The sequence below is a fragment of the Polyodon spathula genome, chromosome 2 (genome assembly GCF_017654505.1).
Source record: "Polyodon spathula isolate WHYD16114869_AA chromosome 2, ASM1765450v1, whole genome shotgun sequence".
NCBI classification, from domain to species: domain Eukaryota; kingdom Metazoa; phylum Chordata; class Actinopteri; order Acipenseriformes; family Polyodontidae; genus Polyodon; species Polyodon spathula.
Window position 1 is genome coordinate 11,831,873 of NC_054535.1, and position 13,990 is coordinate 11,845,862.

The 13,990-nt window shown below is 37.4% G+C and overlaps 1 protein-coding gene across 1 annotated transcript in view; it reads right to left on the bottom strand.

The window, feature by feature from the left end:
- The window catches only part of LOC121330153 (janus kinase and microtubule-interacting protein 1-like), a 104,536-nt gene extending 100,942 nt beyond the window's left edge, over nt 1-3,594 (bottom strand). The window contains exon 1 of the mRNA XM_041276464.1: nt 3,300-3,594. The gene's annotated coding sequence lies outside the window, so the exon portion shown is untranslated. The remainder of the gene's footprint in view (nt 1-3,299) is intronic.
- Nucleotides 3,595-13,990: the final 10,396 nt, after the last annotated feature.

Consider the following 13,990-nt stretch of genomic DNA (forward strand, 5'->3'; position numbering starts at 1 on the left):
AGAGTAACATTTGGCAGATGCATTTATTCAAGGTGACCTACAGGTGTTACAGGGCAGTACAGGGTTAGAATGCAAGATTAATATATAAATACACTATACTAGTATTAAAACTACTCTAACATCCATAGCAGTGCGTTAAAGGCAGATACTGCAGTTTGTTAATACCAGCTCTCCACATTAACACCAGTGACGGCCTATGGAGGCTGCCTTCCACACAGAGGGGTAATACTTGAAACGAGTCTCGTTTTGGAGTGATTTTGAGGATTTAAAAATGATATTTTCAGTAGCCCTATGAATGCTTCTGTACAGATAGCAGGGAGGCCTGTAGAATTCATGCAAAATAAGAACCACCACTTTAGTATCTCCGTGTTGCCGAGGGCCTTAAAATTGAAAAATCGTCAAATTCCTGTGTGATTTTTAAGTACATGTTCCTTCTAAAGTAGACAAGATATCACTTTCAAATTTCTTACCAAGTCAATTATTTTACCACAAGTCCTTCAAATACTCACATATAAACCCACTAAAGATCAATTTGTTAACCCTTGTCCCACAAGGTATTTCACCCCTTCAAAGATGAGGCCATTTTCATCCTGAAGCCTTTTTGTGGGGTCATTAAATCAGACAGTAAAGTAGACAGACAGTAGCAGAGCTGCACACAGAAGGCCAGTTAAATTAAGAGCACACCTAAGCAATTTGAAAATGATGTCTCTTCTACTTTGTATTATGTATTTGTTTGTATACAACTAAGCTGCTCTGGGTAAGGGTGTCTGCTAAAAAAAAAATAAATAAATAAATAATACTACTACTACTTTAGAAGGAACATGTACTTAAAAATCACTCAGGAATTTGACAATTGTTCAATTTTAAGGCCCTCAGTAGCACAGAAATACTGAAGCGTGGTACTTATTTTGCTTGAATTGTATAGGCCTACCTGGCTATCTGTACAATATCATTTTTAGATCCTCAAAATCACTCCAAAATGAGACGCCCCCACAAAAGTGGTGTATCTCAGCAATCTTTATCATTGAGCTTAAATATTTTATCCTGGTTTCATGCCTGACGTGAATCTTCCACTGCACAAAATAAGCAAAATGAAAATCTTGAGGCTGGGATTTTCCTGGATTTTGGTTGATTTGACACAGAATTACCCTGTTCATTATTTTCAGTCAACACTGCACACACATCTGTTGACAACATGTTATGTGTTACTCTTGCATACAATTATTCTTGCAAAAAAAAAAAAAACTATTAAATCACTAAAAGAAAGAAGCTTACATTTATATCAACACTAAGTAGCCAGCATCCTTGAACTGGGTGTAGGGACTATGAGCAGCTCTCTGATAAAACAATAATAATAATAATAATAATAATATAATAATAATAATAATAATAATAATAAACTAGGCCTGTCAATTAATCAGTTAACTTCTGCAACTGACGTGTTAATTTTTTGGGGCGATTAATTTTTTTTTAACACACATTGATCGCACTACACTGTCTTGTCCCTCTTAGCATACCACAATTCATTTCCTGAGGCACCATCTTAATACAATCAAGTGCATGCCAGGATTGAATGAGTGTAGTCATCGCATGAATATAAAATTAGTTACGGAACCACATTATGAAGGACTTGTGAATGGGAAGTTTATTTAAAAAAAAAAATCTTTCTGAGTGTTCACTGGATAGACAGAGGGTTATTTGTATCTACTGTCAAAGCCAGTTCCAGTATCACAGAAGAAGAAGGACTGAGATGGATGCAGTAATTGTATCAGTTAATTATGCAATTAAAACCGAGATTAACTGAGAAAACAAAATCAAGATTCATGTTTTGACACCAAGTATAAACATAAATGTCTGGTAAAATACTGAGCACACTCAACCCGGGATGAGGTTAACTACCTTGATTATATTTATTATTCCTTGTTATGTATTTATTTAAAAATGTCAATTATCTGCTATTGTCTATCTGATTTTTGGACGTTTTGACATATTCCCAGTTTACTGCTGTTCTGCATGCTACTCATAGCTTAGGAAGGAGTACAAACCGCGAACACCTCAAAACAAATCAGATGAAAAATAGCAGACCTGAGATCTGCATCTCTTGGAATCTGGTCTTGTTTGTAAACGCATTATGTATTTAGACACATACTATATAGTAGTACTATATGGCATTAAGGGACAAAAAAGGTTTTAGAGAAATCCTAAAGGATTCTTTTAAAAAATATCCTATAGTACTCAAAAGGGTCTCCCTACAGTAGTACTATAGGACACTATAGGACTAAAAAGGTTTTAAAGAAATCCTATAGGATATTCTATAGGACTTGACCAATTTACTATAGGACTTTCAGTAGGTTATTTCCGTTATATATATAAACACTGACTTGTGGGTGTATATCTCCCCTAACAGCACGAGTATTACTGCCTTCAATTAAAACTGACAAAACACACAAATATGTCAAGTTTCACTTTGTAAATACACGTCTAAAAATGACGTTGAGACGTGGCTATGAACTATACCTCTCACAATTTCTTTAACTTATAAAAGCTGCTCAGTCACATTAAACTCCGGTAATTGTATTGGAATTCTGAAAAACGAAACCCGTTAATGGTTCGAATTCTGTTGTCTGTGCGACCCCACCCATTTTACGTGTTGAGCTCTGCACCACAGACCACATCCACTGGATCCGCTAGTGTTGCAATTAATGAATCTCTTACAAGCAAACGACTTTATTCTGCTTTATTTTCAACAAAGACGTGCAGGAAAGCCCACTTATTAACCAAAATGGGGCATGGTTTGAAAAACTGCAAACACAAGTTTGATGAAATCTGTGTGGAATGCTGAATTTGTAAAATTCACAGGTTTAGTCCTCAATCAAGCACGTTTTTTTAGCGCAATAATAACCGCACACATTACAACGTAGTCGACCTTAATTGAGGTTGACGAGAGAAGTGCTGAAATCGGTCATGTAACTGGCTGCAACAATTCAATTACATTATCTTAAAATATATGATCCACCAAACACCACAAAATCTCATAATTGCAGCATAGAGTATTCTGAAACCGCACCTCTGGTAATGTCGATTTTACATGTAGTTGCAGATTCTTATGCAAAGTAAATGTTTGCTTCGACTGTGTGGAACCGCAATAGAAAGAATTATGTGGAGTCAGAGATATTTGCATACCACCACCAGTTTGCAAATCTAGATTACACAGATGAATGAAGAAAATAAATGTGAAACGTTTCTACTAATGACAAAGTACACTGAAATAGCCCTAGTTTAATGTTACATTAACTTACCAGTACTTGTCATCGTAGTCTACGCGCTCTTCATGTCTGCAACCGTGATAACCTTTTGCAAAGAGTTGTTTTATTTCCTTTACCGTACTGCCAGAAAAAAAAAAAATCTTCGAACGAAAGCGCACCACAGCCAAGGGTTGTTTCTATATTTCTGTGTCCAAGGAGAAGACTAGATTGTTGTCAATTATTACCAATGATTGGTACTAAAATCGGCCTCTGTGTGTGGTTGTTTCACGTTCAGGAAAGTTTAATACTGAATACTAAAACGTAACAGACACACAAGTGTACGTATGGACAGCTCCCAGCTCTGAAGCACACTCTGCAAACCGGTACTCCGCCCATACACGTCAGCGACCACATACAGCACATTGCTTTACAGAACACATACAGATTTGTGCTCTTAAAGACCCAGCGCTGCACAGAAAAAGGAGGCCACATCTCAAGCACACCTGGCCTGACAATGTCTACAGTAATAACTAAGGGGTCTTGGGCACGCCACCAGTGGGAGCATATATCTATATACTATCTAAAATATATATGAAGAATTGCTTAAGAGTTCAGAGGTTGATTAGTAGAATACAAGTGCAGAACAAAATATGTTGTGTACATGGGTTGAGTTGTATTCATTATTACTGAATTCTAAATAAGAGTACAGATTTCCTTCAAAAGATCATGTCTACAGTTTCCACTATAGTGCTTGGTATAATAGAATATATTACAGTATTGTTTTTGTTGAAATCTAACTCTAAAAAATGAAGAATAGCAACCAGCAGTTCATTAACAAAGTATGCAGGGGCTCAGTGCACTTTTATTGGGCAGTTTTTACAAGTCACTACAGACTAGATGAGTCATACTGTATGTGCTGTCTTTTTTTAATGGTCATTTACCCAAACCTAAATACGGTCCTTTATGACTTATCACTTAAAACATAATCAAGTAGGGAATGACATTTACTTTATATTGCAATATGTCAGGTTGTTACACTGTTAATAGGGTGTAGGGCCACCCTGGACAGGCTGGACCACACAGATCCAAAGAAACAAGTCAGCAAGGTGTTTAAATTGTTCTCAAGGGCTGTGGCCATTCCACAGTAACACTGCCTTAACATTTCCACAGGGGAAGCAGAGAAGGATATCTGCAGCAGTCTGTTCTCCAGAATGGCCCAAAGCAGCATCACATTTGAGACTGAATCGTGAGAAACATTTTGTTTTGCAGTCTTTGCATTCTCATAAATGCTGTCATAAAATTTGTTACCAACCAAATGTACTGTAATTGAGCATTGGTCATTTCAAGTAAATGTCAGTGATTAATAGCCATTAACACTTTCACTGTAATGTTTTAGATTAAATCATATGTATTATATCGCATATTACCAAATTAAAAGTATTAAACAGTATAATTGTGTAATATTATAGAAAGAAATGTTAGGACAACACATTTGAGAAAATACTTTCAAAGCAGCAGTAGCACAATTGTTCTGAATCCCTGACAGCCCATGTTTGTGTTCCATCCAAGGCAATTCATGTCACCATATAATACAGTGGCATTATTGGTTGTGAAGGACTTAATAACATTTTCTAAACAGGTGTGTTAGTCATGTTTTCTTCATTCTTTTAACTGAAAACCGCTTTATAAGTTGTTTCTGAATGACCCTGTAATGGATGTGAGTGTTACTATCTCTATGTATAGCCACTCAAAAGGCTTTCTCAAACTGTATATGAATAGACACTAATTTTTAACTATGGTTGTATTTATGAACATAAAACTTGATGTCACCTTCCACCAGACATTGTCTTGTGGTCTGGATCAGCACAACTTGTTCATCTAGTAGTGTTAACAGTGCCATGGGAGGATGCTGTGGATGAGGCGTATGAGAGGAAGAAACTTCGATATGCTCAACTAACTGCTGAAGCGGAACAGCGAGGATGGAGAGTCCAGGTTTACCCAATAGAGGTGGGTTGTCGAGGATTTGTGGGACACTCTACAACTTGGTTTCTCAAAGATGTCGGGTTCAGTGGCCAAGAATTGCATCGCCCAGTGAAGAACTTAACTGAGAAGCAGCAGAAAGGAGCAGCAACTGGCTGTGGTTGAGACAGAAAGATTCTGGCTGGGGATCTTAAGCACAATAGAAAGAAAGCAACGCTGATGTACGGGTAAGTAAGCTGGGCTGAGTTGAGTGGGGGGCAGAGGGGGGTGATGCTGGGATGCCAGAATCACTGTTGAGTCCTGTTGAGGTATTGTGGGCTAGTCGAAAAAACACAGACGATGGAAGGTGCCCACTTGAAGACCGCAGAGATGTACCCTACTTAGCTCAATCCAGACAGTCATCATGCTGATGCGCTGGGGAGACCGCTCTGTGGTTGATCCCCGGAGTCAGCATTGCAGCCATTGTGTGTGCTGATGCGCTGGGGAGGAAAAATAAGCTGATCCCTGGAGCCAGCATTACACTTCAGCCATCAACACCAGGCAGAAGGATATCTACATCAACAAATGGAAAGAAACGCAAATGGATGGAGATGAAGATGGATCACATTAGTTTACGGTAAAGCTATGTCTTACTTGGTGCTTATCTTGGTGAGAGCCAAGTTCAAATCAGCATGAAGTTTTAACATCTACTCTCATGTAATGGGAATCATAAAAGCTTTCATGCCTTCAAGTGAACATGTAGAATTCCATTACTCAAATCAAAGACAACTTTTAAAAGGAACATGGCTTATTCAAGGAAATTACCTGGCAATCAATGGATAACTACTGCCATATAAAACAATGTGAAATATGGAAAAGCAATCCTTCAGATCAGGACCTGCCAAGTGGAATATATGGAGCCAATAGAGAACTTGGCAGGAGAGTGCCAAGTAACAGATGCGGTGAACATAGTGGGGTGGGCAGATGTTAAAAAAGCTCACCATAGTGGCAGACGCATGCAGACACCCATGCAGGCATCTCTCCGTAAAGACCCAGGAATCAAGTGAATTTGTAATGCTAATTGAATGGTCTGTTACAAATAATTGAAGCACCTACAGTAACTGTTAACAGGCGTACACACAATAACACATGACTGTTGCCACATAAGTTTCAGTAACAACAGAAATGCATGACTTCTGCATTTCTTAACACTATTTTCCTGTGAAAGATTATGCAAAAGGTATAGAATAACACAGTATTTGATTTGAGTCATCTTTATTTTCTGAAGTCAAAATGGGTGCATTAAAATGGCAATGTATTTCGAGGTTGTCAAATTTTCACTGTTTACACCACACACAATTATCTGCCTACTTGGCTTCATTTGGAATGAGCATTTTAATCTTGTCAAAGTCTCGCTTTGGCTCAGGGAAATGCAGCAGAGAGAGCTGTTAGGTTAGAGAGCCTTATATAAATATAACATTGTTTTTTCAACCACTGAGTTTGTTGAAACAGTGATGCTGCAGGAGGAGAAAAAATACACACACAAAAATTATGTTCATACAGAAGCGTTTACCGAAGACTGTACAAGAGGTGGTTAATGAGATTATGTCGGGAGGAATCCCCTAACTGATTAATATGCAAGTGCATGCAAATATCAAAACAACTGTGATTTTGTAGCAACAGAAGATAAAAACTGATACAAAAAGTAGAAGAATACAAGAAGCTTCCAGGGGCATACATTAGGCAACATCTGCCACTTGTTACCAATTTATATTAACAGCCTATTGACATCACCTCCAGGAGGCCCCACTCCTTCTATATTTGACCAACTAGAATTGCTAGATTTCTTTTACTCTGCTAGTAGAGTAGTATGCCTTAAAATAGTAACATAAATGTATTTGCCATCACGTCCTGTATTTTTAACAGACCCCCTAATGCACAATGGTATAGAGGAAATTAAAAAGCTGCACAGCGACACCCAGCTCAGCTCTATTCCTCTATGTGGATGACTTGACAGAAAAGCAATTTTCAAAGAGCTAAACAGTGAGGAAAACTATGGACACGCATACCAGGCTACGATTTAATTAGACTCTGCAATACTTCAGTAAGGGGAGGCATTCCACTACTTGAACAGCCTCAACATTCAGCCATCATGCAGGTTTTCTTTTGTACTATAAACTCAGAAGCCACTCAAAAGGCCAGGTTTCAGAATATTCCAGTACCGGTACATAATGTCTTATCTGGTGCACTGTAGGCTATAGTGACACAAATATAACAACATCTGTGTCAGTGACGACATTTGTAAATAAAATGTTATTTATAATAAGTTAACCCTGTCTCTTATGGTATAAGTATGTCTTCTCTTTTCGCGCTTTGGGTGACAGGACTCAAACTATCCACCTGAAAACAACTCTTATCATAAAGGACAGGGTAAAATGTACATATTAACTTGTATTGAAAAAAAAGCTAATCTCTGTTTGTAAATGTTTGGAGATAAAAATAAAAAAAAGCAAATCATATTTTGAGCTTATTTACTTTAACAGAGAACATGCATTTAAAAAAAATTAAAGTGTTCATAACTTTTTTTTTTTTTTTTAATGAAAGCGATAAAATGTACTCAACATCCACCATGTTACTAAACAACACTCCTTAGATATGGCATAACAATACACATACCACAGCTAATAATGTTTTGGACTGGTGACTACAAGTAAAGGAAGCTATCCGTTTTTGCTTAGATTTTATGTTTTCAGTTGTATGCATCGACTTGCTGTTTCAAGCAGGCTTTATGGATGTTGATGATAAAGTCATAATTGTTTATTTGAATAAAGGAAACCAGAGGGGTCTATTAAATTGAACTTATCAGTGGCAAGTCTAATATACTGCCCTGGTATAGATCAGGGTTTTTCAACCTTTTTTTAACATGTAACCACTCTGTTGGGAGGTTTCTGCTAAAGAACTTTTCGCTCAGTGAATGGTACCAGTTGCACTAAAAAACAGAATAATCTGATTAACACATTTTATTCCCTGTTTAATTAATATGTCATTTTTCACAAGTCTGGGACAAGGCGGAATACCAAACAGTAGGCTTCATTCTTAAAACTTAAATGACATGTCTTTGGATGCACAGAATTAAGACAGTATTTTAAGAATCTCTTTGGAAACACTCACGATGTCTGCAGGGAGTCACAATCAAAGTGTGCAAACCTTTTATCTTGATGGCCATTAACAAGGTGCAATGCTCTATCGTGGGGTTGTTCTGTTTTACAACAACAACACTTCAGGAATGGTCTCACACTTGAGTGCAAAGCATACTGAACAGCATACTGTGCTACTAGCCCGTGGTATTGCTACATATTCAGCACACAATGAACCGGGTAAGAGGCATTCAAATTCAAATAATCACTGTTTCACACTAGTGTGAAAATGGGCAAAGTTACACAACCTAATTCAAGTTATAATTGCTTGTGTATGTATGTATGCATGTATTATTATTATTATTATTTTATTTATTTATTTATTTATTTGCTTAGCCGACACCCTTATCCAGGGAGACCAACAAGATATTTTCAGTCATGTCACACACCACACTAAAAAGACCTTCATCAGGCTGTGTGAACCCTAATAACGTTCTTTGGTGTGAAACGTTGCTGTTTTTATTCTATAATAAATGAGATTTTAATAAATAATCAACTGTTGGTGTTGCACCTTCATGTCTTCAATTTTCTAGACTTACAGGTCATAAAATGAGAAGTGATTAAATAATCAAACGTTACAGTGCACAGGAAAGCAATAAATCAAATTAAGTTATAATTAGGAGAACACAGTTACAATTAAGAGCAATGTTTCTTATAGTTAAGATACCTTACAACAAAAACAAATAGGAATGCAAAGTACAAATGCGTATGAGAGCATTTAAGAGGTATGTATACATGAAGAGCAATACAAGCTGTGCTACAGAGAGATGCAGGAAGTCCATTCCATTGTGAAAAGCAGAGTCACAGCAGCGGATTGGTAAATATAGTCCAGTGAGGTTGAGAACAGGTGCAAATGGGACAGGTGACTCTTGAGGAAGAGTCTGACCGTGGTCAGGGACTGTGCAGTTCTGATATCCATGACCAGATCATTCCACCACAGAGGGCACTTGCAGCGGAATTAAAGAACCCATGTGTTCTTTTTTATAATTATTATTTCTGTAAAAGTGTAAATAAAGTTAATTTATACAACTTGCATGAGGGGAAGGCTGGCAGGCAGTATATTAAGAGCGAGAGCACTCTCTCTCTCTCTCTCTCTCTCACTAACTCAATATGGTTCCCTGCTGAATGGTATGTGCTGTTTTTTTTTTCTCTCTACATCAGAAAACTTAAAAAATATAAGTTATTGCTAGACCAGAAGCAAAGCATATGCGGAAGCTTGACCTTCACACCCATTTTTGGGTAAGATTATATAACTTTTCGGCTTTAAAAATCAGATGTAGGTGTACATGACTAGTTTCAGTTTGTGGAAAATGTGCTACAGCGATAGTAAAGCTTTATGAGTATAAATCCAGGAGTTAAAGCGCAGGTTGATAACAGGGAATTTGATTGATATTTGAGGCAAGTTGCCCCTCCCATATCGTGGAAGACGCCCCTAGTTGTTAAAACGTTTTAAATGTTTTATAAACATTTGTGATTTAAATACAGTTCTTTGTGTGACTTGATCTACCACTCTAATGCTTAAAATGTTTTAAAAGCATTTGTGATTTAAATGCAGTTTTAAATCCTAGTGTATTTTGTTATTTTACATCTTTACAAAGTTCACCTAATTTTTCAGGTGATGTGTATTGTTTTTGGTGGGGGGGGGGGGGGGGGGGGGTCATTTTGCCCCATACCCGAGAGCATCTTCCCCCAGGGGCAGAGCAAGACGCCCCTTGGAAACAAAAAAGTTAATGTATTTACTTTGATTTTTTTATGTGGCATTTGCATATTCATCTATGCACTTTAACTTTCATTTTTCAACTTCTTGTAATTGTATAAAGAATATGTTTGCTATGCGGTATGAAAATGCGAATGTGCAGTATGTATGTATATTTATCATTTTATTTATTTATTATCTGTGAAGACTAGCTGTGGATAACATACAGTACTGTGCAGAAGTTTTAGGCAGGTGTGAAAAAATGCTGTAAAGCAAGAATGCTTTCAAAAACAGACATGTTAATAGTTTATATTTATCAATTAACAAAATGCAAAGTGAGTGAACAGAAGAAAAATCTACATCAAATCAATATTTGGCGTGACCACCCTTTGTCTTCAAAACAGCATCAATACTCATACTCAGACCATAGAATCTTCTCCCACTTGATCTCTCCCACATGCTTTCTGGCAAACTCTAGCCGAGATTTGATGTGAGTTTTTTTCAACAATGGCTTTCTTTTTACTGTATGCACAGTGTCTCCCAGCTCAGCCGTGGAAGACTGTAACTCCTTTAGAGTTGCCATAGGCCTCTTGGTGGCTTCCCTGACTAGAGCCTTTCTAGCCCGGATACTCAGTTTTTGAGGACAGCCTGTTCTAGACAGATTCACAGCTGTGCTATATTCTCTCCATTTCTTAATAATGGACTTTACTGTGCTCCAGGATATTCATTGTCTTGAAAATGTTCTTATATCCTACCCCTGATTAGTGCTTTTGAAGAACCTTATTCCGGATTTATTTTGAATGTTTCTTCGTCTTCATGATGTAGTTTTTGTTAGGAAATGTAATAACCAACTGTGGGACCTCCCAGAGACAGGTGTATTTAACCTGAAATCATGTGAAATACCTGAATTGCACACAGATGGACTCCATTCAAATAATTATGTGACTTAAAGACAATTGGTTGCAACAGGGCTTATTTAAGTGTGTCATGGCAAAGGGAGTGAATACTTACGCAATCAATTATTTTCTGTTTTATATTTGTAATTAATTTAGAACAATTTGTAGATGTGAAGAATGCAAGGCAAGGAAAATAGTTGGATTCTTCAGATCAAGTACAAACACCAAAGCTAGCAGAAGTCCAAGTGCAACTTAACAAACCACAGCAAAAGCGAGTGCAGGCGGTAGATACTAGATGGAACAGCACTTATGAAATGTTTCAAAGGCTTGTGGATCAAAAGTCAATTTAAAGTCAGACACTGTTCCCCTGACCTCGGGTGAATGTGACATTGTTAATCAGTGCCTTTGGGTTTTACAACCATTTCACACAGCAACTTTAGATTTGAAATGTTTCAGCATCCAAAATAATTCCACTGACCAGAATGCTGCAAATTATGTTGTCTTTTACTTCAAGCAACATGAGCTTGTTTCAATTGGACAACACTTTTATATTTTAATATGATTATTTAAGAAGGTTTTATTGGTTAATTGCATCTGTGGTTGGTATGTAAACTAAATATTCCAGGCAATTTCAGCCGAGCAGTGTCTTTATAAAAAGCTCTGAAATGTTCCTTTACACTGTAAGGGTTATTTAAATTACAGTTGACCACTTAACCAAGAAAATTAAAAATGAAATTGCTTGATATTGTATGCCAAGTGTAAGAAATGTCACTATAGAATGCATTGCCTTCTCTGAGCATTAGTGCAATTGTCACTTTACTAAATGTCTTCTCTGGAGATAGGGGGCTGTCTTTACTCTCAATGTTGAGTTGTGCAGATCTACCAAGAGATGGCACTGAAGAGCATGAACCGCTTCATGTGCTTCAGCTCAGTGAATCTTCTTGAGAACCAAATGATTCAGCAGGTTCAGAAGGCTTCACTTTTCCCATCACTACAGTTCAATGAAGTTGGCCTTGTGATACTTTTAAATTGATTTGTTAAATAATAATCTAAACAAAGCCCATTTGAATTGCCTGAAGTATGAATAAGCTACCAAAGTACTTGTTTGCTTCACATGAATAGCTGAAGCTTCAATGAGACACAGAAGCATCTGAATCGTGTGAACCCCAATAAACCACACCTGAACCCCAATAAACCACTGAATCACCCGGACCCCAATAAACCACGGAATCACCCGAACCCCAATAAACCACGGAATCACCCGAACCCCAATAAACCACGGAATCACCCGAACCCCAATAAACCACGGAATCACCCGAACCTCAATAAACCACGGAATCACCCGAACCCCAATAAACCACGGAATCACCCCAACCCCAACCACCAAACCCCAATAAACCACTGAATCACCCGAACCCCAATAAACCACGGAATCACCCGAACCCCAATAAACCACGGAATCACCCGAACCCCAATAAACCACGGAATCACCCGAACCTCAATAAACCACGGAATCACATGAAGCTCCAATGAAGCCCCAATTAACCACTGAAGCACTTGTTTGCTTCATATGAAGTGCTGAAACATCCAGGCAATTGAATTGTGTTTAGCCTCAATGGAACACAGAACAATTTGAGTGGCCTGAAGCCCTCATAATGATTTCATAAGGCATCATTTAAAATTACTGATTGCATGCATACATGTAGTGTCCAATTATTGGGGTCAGTTTTTCAAAAGTGTTTTTTTTTTATGTTTTAATTTTAAACTCATAAAATACAAATCATTGTTACAACAATTAACTGGGTTGTGTGGATTTATTCATATTGCAAATAATTTAGTAAAGATTTTTGAAGTGCAGGGTTTTAATAGTTTATAGCCTTAAACAAACAAACACCATGATGTAACATACTTAAAAAAAAAACATTATAGAAAATAAGCATTGCGCTTTTAATGCAGAGTCTACATTTATAATATAAAATAATTAAATGAAAAAAAATAAGTTTTTTGAAGAATTAAACATTTGGAAAGAACAACATAATATATTGAGAAACTAGAGGGGATCGAACCAGATCACCTTTATTGTAAATTAGGTTCTTGCCGCATTGCTATACAAGCCTCACTCGTAAGGAACTCATTCAAAGTGTCAAGTACACAGTGCAAAATCATGAGGTATGATATCGCTAAACTGTTGTTTGGTCATCTCTCAAACAAGCAGTGCAGTGAGCAAAAATGACATACTAGGTTTCTCTCAATTTATTTGTTTCATGAGCTAGTTTGTACTTTCACCACAAAACAAACCATATTTTTAATGCCTAATTCAGACTTAAAGATGTATGCATTTATTTCTTTATTCCAACTGTTTTATTTAATGTGATACACGCTGTTCATTTGGCCACATGAATTAAAAACTTAAAACAAAAATAATATAATACAACTCTGTTTAAGACTACATTGTTTCTTTCCAAATGCAAACAAAATATTCAATGTTATTGGTTAATTTCTACTACAAGGTAAAGTAGTAGATAAAAGGTTCTACATTAATGGTGAGGCAATACCAACAGTGTCTCTAAAGCCACTGAAAAGTCTTGGGAGATGGTACGATGGGGATCTAAAGGACACAGTTCGTGTGGGAGAAGTTAGACAACAAGCAGTGGACGGATTGAAGAGCATCGACAGCAGCGCTTTACCAGGCAAACAAACTCTGGTGCTTTCAAATTGGTCTCCTGCCAAGGCTGCTGTGGCTACTGACTGTGTACGAGGTTTCTTTGACAACAGTTGAGAAGCTGGAAGCTTTAATCAGTTCGTACGTCAGGAAATGGTTGGGAGTTCCACGCTGCCTCAGCAGAGTGGGACTTTTTGGTAAAGGAATACTGCAGCTACCAATCTCTGCTCTAACCAAGGAGTTTAAGTGCGCCAAGGTCCAACTGGGAATGACATTAGTAGATTCACGTGACAAATGCATAAGGGAGGCAGCACCTGTGTTAAAAACTGGAAGAA